Genomic DNA, 12,118 nt, shown 5'->3' with positions numbered 1-12,118 from the left:
ATTGGCCTTTGGTGAAGATTAAACACGTTGAAAAATAATTTATAGAAGAAAATTCATGAGTGCTGTAGTGTTACTTAATTGAAAATAATGTGTGTATGTGTAACACACTTCAAGCTTTTATTTATTAAATGGTATTTGATAGCTGTTGTGATAGAAATTATGATTTGCAAAATACTGTGGGTTTCTGCAGAATTGCTGGATAGTTTAACTTGAAATGGCAGAGTAAAGAAGCTCATTTTGGGCTAATACTTTCTCATCTATGCACGTACATCATAGACGGTGCACATATTGTGTGAAAATAATTACCAAATGTTTTGGGGGTGGTGAGTCTGTTTCTCTTCCCCGAGAATTGATGAAAGTTGTTAAATTAGGTTTCTCTGGAGTCATAACAGTTTATTTCACTAAGATGTTTACTGGATAAATATTTTCACTAAGGTTTTCATCAACTTCAGAGAGGTATTATTTATTCAATGAAAAGTGTTAGGAATCTATTGCAATATGTGTTCAATTTCTTTTCTTTCTCCAGGAGATTTCTGTCCTCCCCACTTTGGTTAAAATGAGTACTCATCTGGATAAAATAAATACATATTTTAAAGTGCTTCAATTGATTTGATGTATGCATAGAATTAGTGGATTTTATTTGTGATCCCACTCAGGGACTGGTGGCTCCAGTGTCTTGGTGCTACATGTTGTCTAAACATGATCGATTGCAGTGTTTGTATGTACCATACATGGAGAAGAGGCTGTATTAGTCAGTTTTTCATCACTGTGACAAAATACATGAGATGAGGAATCTCCATACTGCTTTCTGGAGATTCCCTTGGAATAAAACACCATTTGACCCAGCTATCCCACTTCTCCTTCTGTACCCATAGAAATTAAAATCAGCATACTATGTTAACACAGCCACATGTTTATAGCAGCTCAATTCACAATAGCTAAACTGTGGAAACAACCTAGATACCCTTCAATTGATGAATGGATAAAGAAACTATAGTATATATACAGAATGGACTATTACACAACATTAAAAGAGAATAAAATTATGGCATTTGCAGGTAAATGGATGGAGTTGGAGAATATCATGCTAAGTGAAGTAACCCAATCCCAAAAAACTAAAGGCCGAATGTTCTCTCTGATAAGTGAATGCTGATCCTTAATAGTGGGTGACATGGGAAAAATGGAGGAAATGTTGATGGGGCGAAGGGGAAGAAGGGTGGAGAGGGGAATGGGGGCAGGAAAGATGGTGAAATGAGATGGACGTCATTACCCTAGGTACATGTATGACTGCACATATGGTGTGACGCTACATCATGTACAACCAGAGAAATTAAAAGATATGCTACAGTTGTGTACAATGAATCAAAATTCATTCGGCTGTCATATATACCTGATTAAAATAAATAAATAAATTATTATTATTTTTACAAAAAGAAATACATTAAAAAAACAATACCTGAGATAATCAATAAAAAGTGGAAAGGTTTGTTTTGGCAGGTATTTTCATGTTCAGCCATGTTCATTTTGGACCTGTGGTGAGGCAGCATTTTATGGTGGGAGTTCAGGGCAAGGAACCCTGTTCTTATAGCCAGAAGAGTGATAGAAAGTGCGAGAGTGATAGAAAGAGATCAAGTGAGCTTGGGGGGCGGGGAGAGATAGGTAGGTAGGTAGGTAGGTAGGTAGGTAGATAGATAGATAGATAGATAGATATGAGTGTGTGTATGTGTGAGAAAAGAGAATGCACATGTTGGAAACCAAGCCTTCAACACCTGGACTTCTGTGGGATATTTAAGATTCAAACTATAGCAAGGGCTACCTGCTTTCTGCGAGATATATTGAAGCCATAGACTGAGGTTTGTTTTCATTATTTCTAGGTCATACAGTACACAGTGGCTTTTTAAAAAACATGCCTTAGGGATGTAGAACCTTTGTAATGCCTTATAGCTGTAAAGAAAAATCACCGATTGGGCATGAAGCTAAAAGGGAACTTTGACCTGAGTGTGCTTTTAAGGCCATACCCATAAGTTTCTTGTGAATGTTCTTTTAGTCACTGTCTTCATGCAGTTTATAAGTAATATTTTAATGAAGACCAAAGTGAGGTAGTAACGTGATACAGCAAAAAAGCAACAGCTGACCTTCCTGGGTTTGAATATCAGGACTGTCTTTTACTAGAAGTGTGACCTTATGTGATCTCCTTTGGTCCCTTTGAATTTGTCCTCGTCTACAGGGGAGACACTAGGGACTGACTGGAGGTCTGTGAAGAATAAATGGAATACTGAGTGTAAAGTGCCAAACACATCGCCTCATTTATAATAGCTGCTTCTTAAGTGTAGTTCTCTTCTTTCTGTAGGCATTTAATGATTACATGTGTCATGCTGGTTCAGTTGAACTACTCATGCAGCTCATTATTATATTTCTGGAAATGATGCTCACAGTGTTGTTTTTTTTTTTTTTTTTTTTAAAGGATTGCATACTTTTCGTGAAGACTCTTGGAACCAACTAATGTATAGGTTGTTTTGCTCATTCACATTTTTTTCCAGCGTTTTTCAATACCTCTGTGCCAGCTTTGTGAACTCTAGAAGTTTATGTTGTATTAAGACAGATCAACAGATAAGAGAAAAATTATGGTGGTATTTTAAGTTCCACAGAAGTTACATCTCTTAGGACCCGTAGAAGCAGAGTAGCAGCATTTGAATCAGGGTATTTCTTAAACTCTCAAAGGGTGTTTATTTCTGTTGTGGTTTTTGTTTCTTGGTGATGTTTAATTTCTGATGTTATCTAGCTATGACTGTAAATATTTACTTTTCTTTATACTCACACACACAGAGGTTTTTATATATATACAAATTTTGAAGACTATTTTAAATCAGAAGATTCTCCATTTCTTTGGTCACTGGAAAAGGATTGAGGTTTTTGGGGTCATTATTCACTCCTGCATCCTTAGTATGAGAGGGTAGGAATCCACAGTGGGGTGTGGCGTAACCTGGAGGATGATATGACCTGTTGTTCTTGAGGGGTTTCTATTAGCTGTTCTCCTTGTAACTCCTTGGGCCTTTAGTGTGAGACCTGCTCTTCTGACAGGTGGAAACTGTGGAAGAGGTCAGGGATGATGATATAATGGTGTTATGAGTTGTATGGAGCGTCACAGTTAAAATAGAAGCCACTTCTGAGAATACAGAAAAGGTTAGGTAAATCATTCCTGATATTTGTTAGATTTTTTTTTTTTTTTACTGTAAATGATAGAAAACAGCAAACTAAACTCATAGACATTTGTCACACCTAACACAAAATGTGGTTCTGTCATACCTAACATGAAATGTGGGCTTCGAACTTTAAGATTGGGGTGGATATAGCATTTCAGCAATGCCATCAGAGAACCAGATCAATTACTCCTTCCTCCTTCCCTCCCTTCTTCTTTCCTTTCTTCCTTCCTTCCGTCCTTCCTCTTACTGCATGGCTTTGGTCCTCATGGTTTTGAGATGGCTCTGAATCTCCAAGGGAAAAGGGAAAGGGACTCATTCATATCAGGAGAACACCCTTTCCCAAAACCCTCTTTCACATCTCATTGGTCAAAACTGTCTCATATGGCTACATCGACTGCAAAGGGGGTCTAGAAAACATCATTTTAGCTTGGTTATTACCTCCCAGAAGATCAAGGTTATGAAGATTAGATAAATAGTCATGATGTCATACCTGGAAATTTTATTTTTGTCACTTCTAGTGGATTTACTCTGGATTTTATAATTTGGTGAATATTACTTGCTACTTCATTTATTTATTTATTTGACAGATATTTATTAAATGTATAAGGCCTTGTAATACATCACTTCCACCTTTAACTAGATCTTAAACTATGGCTGCATGAATGAAAATTATCCAAGTATGGATGTGAACTAATAGAAGTGTCTCTTAGCTCATGTAGTAAATCTATGGAACTGTGACTTCCAAATTGAAAACAACTGATTTTTGTTTAGCTAACCTCTGCCATGAAACTCGTTTGTAATTATTACCCACACCCTCCCTTCTCTGACCCTGGATCCTTTCATAGATAAGGTTGGAAGCCTGCCTGATAAAGCCAAGTTACTCTGATTTTCCCATAATACTCCCTTTTCCAGCTTTTATATGCTTACCCACATTTCCGTTTCAGAATTTGGCATTGTTTCTTTATTGGAAAGGAGACAGATTACTTTAGGCCAACAAGTCTTTGAAAAAGAAAACAGAAAAACTACAACTAACTCTTTTCTTAATCATCATATCTCATGTGAGGATTCAATGCTAGGTCTTGAGCATGCTCTGTTCAGAGGGAAACCTAGGTTTGTTCTTGTACCTGGTTCATCTTTGAGGCAGGCTTGGCACAGCTGTATGCACAGTCTTTTCCCAAAGCATGATATAAATCCTGCCTTTTATTATGTCCAGGGTCAGGTTTCCCACACTGGTGTCTGGCAAGGTCAGTAAGTCAAATTCTAAGGCCATGAGGATGATTTTACTTGGTGTGTGACTTTCCCCTGCTTGTTGTGAAAGATGAGATCTAGTCTCATGTGACCCCTTCTTGCCTCTTGCAAATTTTAGGCAGAATGAGTGGTGTAGTCCATGGGGTGCCCATCGTTTGGTTATTTCTCAGTTCACTTGTGTAGCATGAGCAAGTTGCAGATATGGTGGCTTTATGTTTGTGATGTCAAAGCTTGCATCGATAAAGGATCTTTTTAATTTTTAAATCGTTTCTGCTCTGATCTCTTGTTTACAAAGATTTCTATTCACGAAATAGATAACATTGATAATACTTATAAATCATCCATTTTCCACTTATATTAATCAAAGGCGTATAATTAATTATCAGCAATTTCTCACAAATATGAGATAACCAGTGTTTCTGTGTTGATATCATTTAATTCAAATCAGAGATGCTCTAAACAATAAAAAAGAAGCTTTATGACAAGTAAACATATGCTTGTTTATTTTGCTTTTGAAATATTGGAATAAAGCTTCAAAACCATTGTTGTAATGTTCATAAAGCCATAACAATTAGCTGTTAATTTTTCCTAATGTGATATTTGAATTTTAAATTTTTTGCTTGGAGTACTCCCTAGTTTGTTCCATTTTTTTGAAAGGTGTTTGAAAACAATTGTGGTATTTATGATCTGGGCTTTCTATATTTTCACCCAGAGTCTTTATTGGATGGTCATTTTTGAAACTTTTTATTATGGAAAAATTTAAATATACATAAAAGTGGAGTGAATATTACAATGAAATTTCATGTATCTATTATTAAACAACAACAAATTCATGGCCACTTTTGTTTCACCTATTATTCCTCACTAGTAGCCATCCCATCTGGACGGTTTAGAAGCAAATCCTAGATATCATATTATTTTCTGTTGAGCCATTTTGAACTAGAGGTCTATAAGTGGCCCCAACTCAGTTGTTTCAATACCTTAACTTATGATTTAGCTTAGTGGGCTCGCAGTAACCTATATTTCCATGTTGATCATCCATCTATGTTGCCTTTCCTTTGTTAGCAGAGGCTACCTGAAACTGTAATTTCAGAGAATAGAATAGATGAGCTGTTACCCTAACTATGTTATATTATATTGGCATTGAGCCGACCAAAGTAATGTTGACTGGCATCCAAAGTGGTGAAAAGCAGGAGAGCAAAGACCCAGATGCTGGCTTCAGAACAATACAATGTGCAGAATTGGTGTTGTTTTGAAGGACAGAGGTTCTGGACCTACCTATGACCAAGATGTTCAGATGTCCAACTTGTCTGTATGAACTTGGAAGTGAGTACAAAATTCATACTCCTTTCAGTCAGATGTTGTGGGAATTTCTTATGTAAAGTTTAAAAAGGATTTTTATTGTTTGAAAAACAGGTTGCAACTGAAGCAAGCATAAGCTCATATAGGAGTCCTTATCTGATTGAATATGGGGGAAGTTCCTCTGGAGTGTGGTCTCCTGGGATTGATGCTTTGGGAGTCATTTCCAGTCCTTTGGAGCTTTTGGGGAGGGTGTCAGAATCTCAGATATTGTATTTGACTCCATACATCATTGCTCCCCTGGGAAATTAAATTGCATATGAAACCTAAGTGTCAGGTTCAGGGTCAGAGTTATAGTATTAGATGACTAACTTATGTTAAACTAAATCATTTACTTCCTAATTTGGATTTGAATGTTTAAAGATAATACATTAAAATAATCTATACCAACAAGTAATTTTGAACAAAAAAGTCATGATAAGTGTTTAACAGGAAATTTGTACATAGTTCATTACAAATGTGAAATAAAATCAGATGTGTCCTATTTTGATTTAGTTTCCTTTATGTTTATTTCTTGATCCAGAAGTCTTAAATAAGAAAAATGGAGCCCATAAATATGGCTCACTGGCTTAGATAATAAAAACTTCAGCAGAAGGAGGTAGCAGCTTATAGTTCTCTTACCTTCTGATCTACACAGCAGTACGGTTGCTTTGTCTCATCTTCCCACAGAAAAGTAGAAACAGAAGTAGAATTTTATACATTTGCTTCTTCATTTAAATTGAACAAAATGTTTGAAGATATGTCATTGGGGTAAATTTGAAGTAAATGCTTTAATTCTAATTTTGGAAGAATTTCCATTTATTTTTTGCCTGTTTTCCATTTGATTTTGTATGTTTATCCATTTGATTTTTAGAAATCAAATCATTAAAGCCAAAGTCTTTAAAGTGTTTCATTTATATAGGAACGGAGCAATATTTTAAGTCTAATTTAAAGGTTTTCCATTGTTTTAACATTGTAAATGAAGCCACAATGAGATTAGAATAGGTCTTAAAAATGAACCTTTGCTGCTTCTTGTAACTAGTGGATAGTCTTTCTTTTATTTTTTTTTTTTCCCTACAGGAAAAGATGGTTTCTCTGTGATATGGGATCCTGAAATGTGATCTTTCTTGAAAAGGTAGGCAAAAAGCTTTTAAAAATTAATCTATGACTTTAAAGCAAATATATTATCTTGAATAAATTATACCAAGAACATTTAGTTGAGAAGCAATTTATATGCTCTTAACATGTGTCATTATGGATTGAATTAAAAACTCGGGTTTCTAAATTCAGAATTTGAATTTGCCAGGCTTTGAAAAGGCTGTTTAGGACAGTTTTGAGAGAGTAGTGGATACCTACAGTGCTTGGGATATGAAATGAATGAGCACCTTACAGTAGGTGCAATTTTTTATTGGAAAGATTCATTTCATCCCATCTTGATGAAATGTTTCTCTATTCAGTGGGTGACATCTTCCTAGGAAGCCCAGAATTTGGAAGTATAAAATGGTCTTTGGCCAGTAAAAATCATCATCTTTCCTATTTTTTTTTCCTATGGGATTTCTTTTGCAGAGCATGGGTTGTGCTTTTCTTGTTGCTTTATCAAGGTTGTGGGTATGACAAGGTTGTGGGTATACCTGGGTGTATTTTTTTTTTTTTTGTAATCTGTCTGTAGCATCTCCAAGAGGTTTCTAAATGTCATAGGTTTAGCTCCTATTAGCCTTGCAGTTGCATTTGTTTTTATTGATACTCTGTAGTGTGGATGACATCTGCCAGCTGCCCTGTCTGTAAGGTGCATTTGCAAGTACCCTTGGAGTACCCATGGAGATGGAGAGCCCTAGACACAAGACTTGGGTATGTCCTGTGAGACTCTCACCCCAAATCATAGGACCTCTCAGAGTTTGGGGATTTTCAAAATCATAGTGGCAACGACTGAACTTGCATCATTATCTTTTAACGTTAGTCTGTAATTTTCTCTTAGGTTATAAGATTTTAGCTGTTAGATCTTTCTGGGAAGAGATGTTGTGATGTGGAATCGTGCCTCCCACATTTATTTATAATAAACATTTGCAATGCTGGTGGGGTCTTTTCTTATTTTTCTCTCCTGTTCACTAAAGTGACCTCTCACCTCCAACTTTGAGTTGCTGGTGCAGGTCAAGGCCATCTAAACCCTGGGCATGGCTCACTTCCCTCTGACAGGTCCAGGTCCTCAAGTAGTTGCTCATATTTTATTTATAAATTGACCCACCCAAATCTAGGTATCAAAAAGTGAAAGACAAACTAGACCATTGGAGATCTAGTGTGGAGAATGCTCATGCACTCCAATCTCTGAATTGGAAAAAGAGGGGTTGAAGCTGAGTTGAAACATTTAGCCTGTATAGAAAAGATAAATTGAAAGACTAGAGTAAACTCAGCGTTTGGGTAGAAACACTATAAGAGTATGTTACAAGATTATACTGGTAGAGACACCAAAAGGGAAGATTATCTCTAATTTGCTTCAAAATGGGATTTCAAAAATCTGCTACATGAAGATCCCTTACAGTGAAATAACTAAAAAATGTTATCAGTAAAGGTTTGCTTTTTTCCTCAAATTATTTCTTCAGATTTTGGTTTCACGGATGACACACAGAGAAGTATGAATTAATCACAAACAGAGAGTAAAATGATGATCAGAAATAAGCTGATAAGCCTGATATAAACATTGAGTTCATTTATTTCTCATTTTACCCAAGTCAGCTGCTGTTCCTTCTTGTATCCATTAATACCTAAACTTTTCTACCTTTGGAAGGGATATTAGGATTGGCTTCTGTGCTGGTCTTGACTGTAGGCAGCACTGTGAGTCTAGTAAGTCAGTCCCATTCAGATAGTGGAGAACTAGAGGCCTGTATTTACCATTAGGCAGTTTAACTGCATTCACTATGAGTCCCACTTTAGCTAGATGGGGTGAGGTCACAACTTGCCCCCTTCACACCCTTAGGAATTCTGACATGAGGTTTAGAAACATAGTTACAGTGTCTTGCTTAGGAATCATCCCTATTTATAGCATTTGACAGACAGACATCTGGACTTCTGGGCCCAGCACTCTCTTTTAATTTCCTTTTAGCCAAGACAGCTAACAATAACCACAGTATATTTTGCTTTTTCCTTACTAGCTTGACTTTCCTTAGTATCAAATTGACCAGTTCTCCAGGAGTTAGATCCATTTCTCAATTCCATGGGTACATTTTCCCTCTGGTAACCCATCACAGCACAACTGTTGATCCATGCTAAGGGGAATCTTATGGCCACCCAGGAATCAAAGGTTCCTCATTCCCTACTCTTTCATTCTTTCTCTCCCCAAACCACATGTTTCAATTTCAGCAAATCCCACTTCAGTGACACCAAATGTGTTTGTCAGGGAAAATAAAGTATAGGTGATTGAGTTACCGGGGGCAATGGAGGAACATTCTTCTAAAACAATTTTATAAACAGTCCAGTTCTTATACACTGGATTGGTTAGATGTAGGCTTCAAACAAGTAGCCATAAGTGGTCATTTAAACTTAACTTGAATTTCCTGGACTGGGAGTGTAGCTTAGTGGTAGAGCACTTGTTTAGCATTTACAAAGTCCTGGGTTCATCTATAGCACTGCAAAAAAAAAAAATCTTGAATTTGGGGGGGATCCATCATTGTGGGTAGCTGACTGGGTGAGAATGCTCTGTTCCCCTTTACTTTCCAAACAGAAATGCACACTTTTGTATTTTTCCTAACCTCTACTAGCGGGTGGGAGCACTAATGGGACCTCATGGTTGCTAAACTGGGATGGTGATGTGATGATTCAGAGAGGCAGATGGTGATTTAAAATTCTGTCCCTTGCTGGCACAGGCTCAGTCAGCATGGAGGTGTCAGAGCCAGTGGTGGTGACCTGAGCCAACAGTGTAGTAGATGTCACAGTCAACTGTTAAGAACCAGAGAAAAGGTCTAAGAAAACAGCTCTCCTTGTGTGTGTAAGGAGCCCAGTCTTGCTTTCCTTATTCCCACCCACATGCCCTTCTACATAATTTTAAAGCACATTAAGAGAAACCCCACGTCAGTGATTCCTTAAATCGATTCTTGCACAAGTAAGATAGCCTGATCTTCTTTTATGGGAAGGAATATTTTTTTAATGAAAAAGTGCATCTAACAGAAGTTCAGACAACCTATTCTGGTTTTGGTAGAGAGTCTTTCTTTTCCTTTGACTGAAGTAGTGTTTACACTTCTATTTATACTCTCAGAGTATATACTCAGAAAATCTCAGATTGACACTCTCAGAATCTCATCAAAATTGTTGTCTGTGAACAATTGCTGTATTTCCGATTCCTACCAGCTAGGTTGATCTGCCTGTTTTATTTGTTTTCTAGAACAAATAGACTCACACATGGTTTTACGTTGTGTTTTGAGTTCTCATGCATATTGTCTGTTCTTCCTGTGTACTGATTCCTCACTTTGGTGCACACAGCAGCTGTGTGACCGTCTGTGAGGAAGTGCCACAGCTTCCTCCGTGGAATGCCACAGGTGGTGTGTCAGGGGATTCTTCTCTTCCCAAGTGTTATTTTGGCATGGGTAGGCTGCCCATCTTTGAGGTGGAATCTCTTATGATTTGTTTCTTCACATTCCATGTTAGTGTTTGGAAGTGGGACCATCACCCCAGGGACAGATTGCCAGCTGTCCCATCATAGATTGTGCTCAGCCTTCTATAGAAATAAGTTATTATTTTGCATAGCTATCCAACTGCAGAGACTGGCAAAGCAGCCTCCAGTTGTATCTAGGTGAGTCACTTGGTTTCTTTGCATCAGTGGGATGTGGGCAGAATAATGTGTGTTAAATCCAGGACAAGGCTTCTAAATACTCCTACTTCCTTTTTTTTCTCAGGTTGGATGCAGTCATAGTCGCTTCCTTGTTTTTTCTCATGCTCACTTCTGCTGGAGGTATATGTATTTGCTTCTCGTTTGGCAAAAAAACAATGCACTCTGAGGCTGTAGTGATGAAGGGAAACAGGACCAAGGGGACTCATCACCTTGTCATCTTCACCAACTTAGAACAACACACTGTCTCTGAATAGAAACTTTTTGTGGGTGTGTGATGTTGGAGGTATAACTTAGGGACTTGCACATGGTAGGCAAGCATCATAACATGGAGCCACACCCCTACTCCCTGAGCAGATGATCTTTAAGGGTCATACATATAGTCTTTCTCAGTAACAACTCTATACAATGGAAGGTGGAGTACAAATTATATGAGCAAGACAAAGAGACAAACTCTTGCATTCACTTTTCATATATTTTCAGACCTGTTTGTTACAGAAACTGACATTACATGTAGACCCTTTCATTTAGCCATGTTAATTATAACACTTTTTCTTAGTTACTCGATGACATTTTTCCATTTTTTAATTGCCCATGATCTGGAACCTTCTTGCAATGATTGGTAACATGGCTTGCATATTCTCTGCCTCAGTTCTTTTCATCCTAAAATTGCCTCATGTTTTCACCGTGCCTCCTTTTCCTAAAGCATATCTCAGTATATTCCATAATGCATTGTTTTTTTTTTTACCAAACAAGAAGCAAGTTAATCTTGCATTTAGAAATGAACCATTTATTAGTTGACTCTAATCCTTCTGTAGCATACCCTGTGCTTCAGCTCTACTTTGGGCTCCTTTGGTCATATTTTTCTCTCTTTTCCTCTCTTTCTAGACTATTAGATACTGCATAGGAGTTTATAGACCTCACAATATCTATCGAATACTATTTTATATATATATATATAAATAAATAAATACATATATGTATATATTTATACATACATACTTTTTATGCTGTACTAGATTATTGGAGGGCATCCATATTTTGATATTGCTGATATCTTGGGATACATGTAACAGGTGCTTGAATGAAGATATGAATAGAATTAACAGAATATGTTTAGATTCATCTGGAAAGATATTAGAAGCATTATGGTTGTTGAATAAGGTTGTGGTTCATGCAAACAAATAAGTAAAAATTGATTAATGATTTAGCCACTAATATAAAGCTAGAAAATATTCTTATGAAGAGGTTTCACTTAAAATAACAGCACAATACAACAGTACAAAACATAGCAGTAATTTACCTAGAAATATATAGGAACAAAATAAGGGAAACTATAGAACTTAATTATAGGTGATAAAATAAATTTTAAATCAAGGGAGAGAGATCCCTCATTCTTGAACAGCCAGATTCAGTATAGTAATACAAAGACATCAGTTTTATTCTGATAGTATTTTTACCATCTTGTGGTGGAGAGATCTCTAAGTAGCTTAATACAACTCTTAATCAATGC

At 36.8% G+C, this 12,118-nt stretch overlaps 1 protein-coding gene across 8 annotated transcripts in view; it reads left to right on the top strand.

The window, feature by feature from the left end:
- Plcb4 (phospholipase C beta 4) overlaps positions 1 to 12,118 on the top strand; it is a 381,354-nt gene that overhangs the window by 20,200 nt on the left and 349,036 nt on the right. For 5 of the 8 annotated variants that reach the window (XM_058575386.1, XM_058575387.1, XM_046433508.2 and 2 more), the window contains exon 2: positions 6,870 to 6,924. The exons of the other annotated variants lie outside the window; for them this stretch is intronic. The gene's annotated coding sequence lies outside the window, so the exon portion shown is untranslated. The remainder of the gene's footprint in view (positions 1 to 6,869; positions 6,925 to 12,118) is intronic. 8 annotated transcript variants of the gene reach the window in all.

The sequence above is a fragment of the Marmota monax genome, unplaced genomic scaffold (assembly GCF_021218885.2).
Source record: "Marmota monax isolate L192 unplaced genomic scaffold, Marmota_monax_Labrador192_F-V1.1 WCK01_AAM20220418_F8-fsc00014, whole genome shotgun sequence".
Taxonomy (NCBI): domain Eukaryota; kingdom Metazoa; phylum Chordata; class Mammalia; order Rodentia; family Sciuridae; genus Marmota; species Marmota monax.
This window is presented reverse-complemented; position numbering and strand designations above follow the sequence as displayed.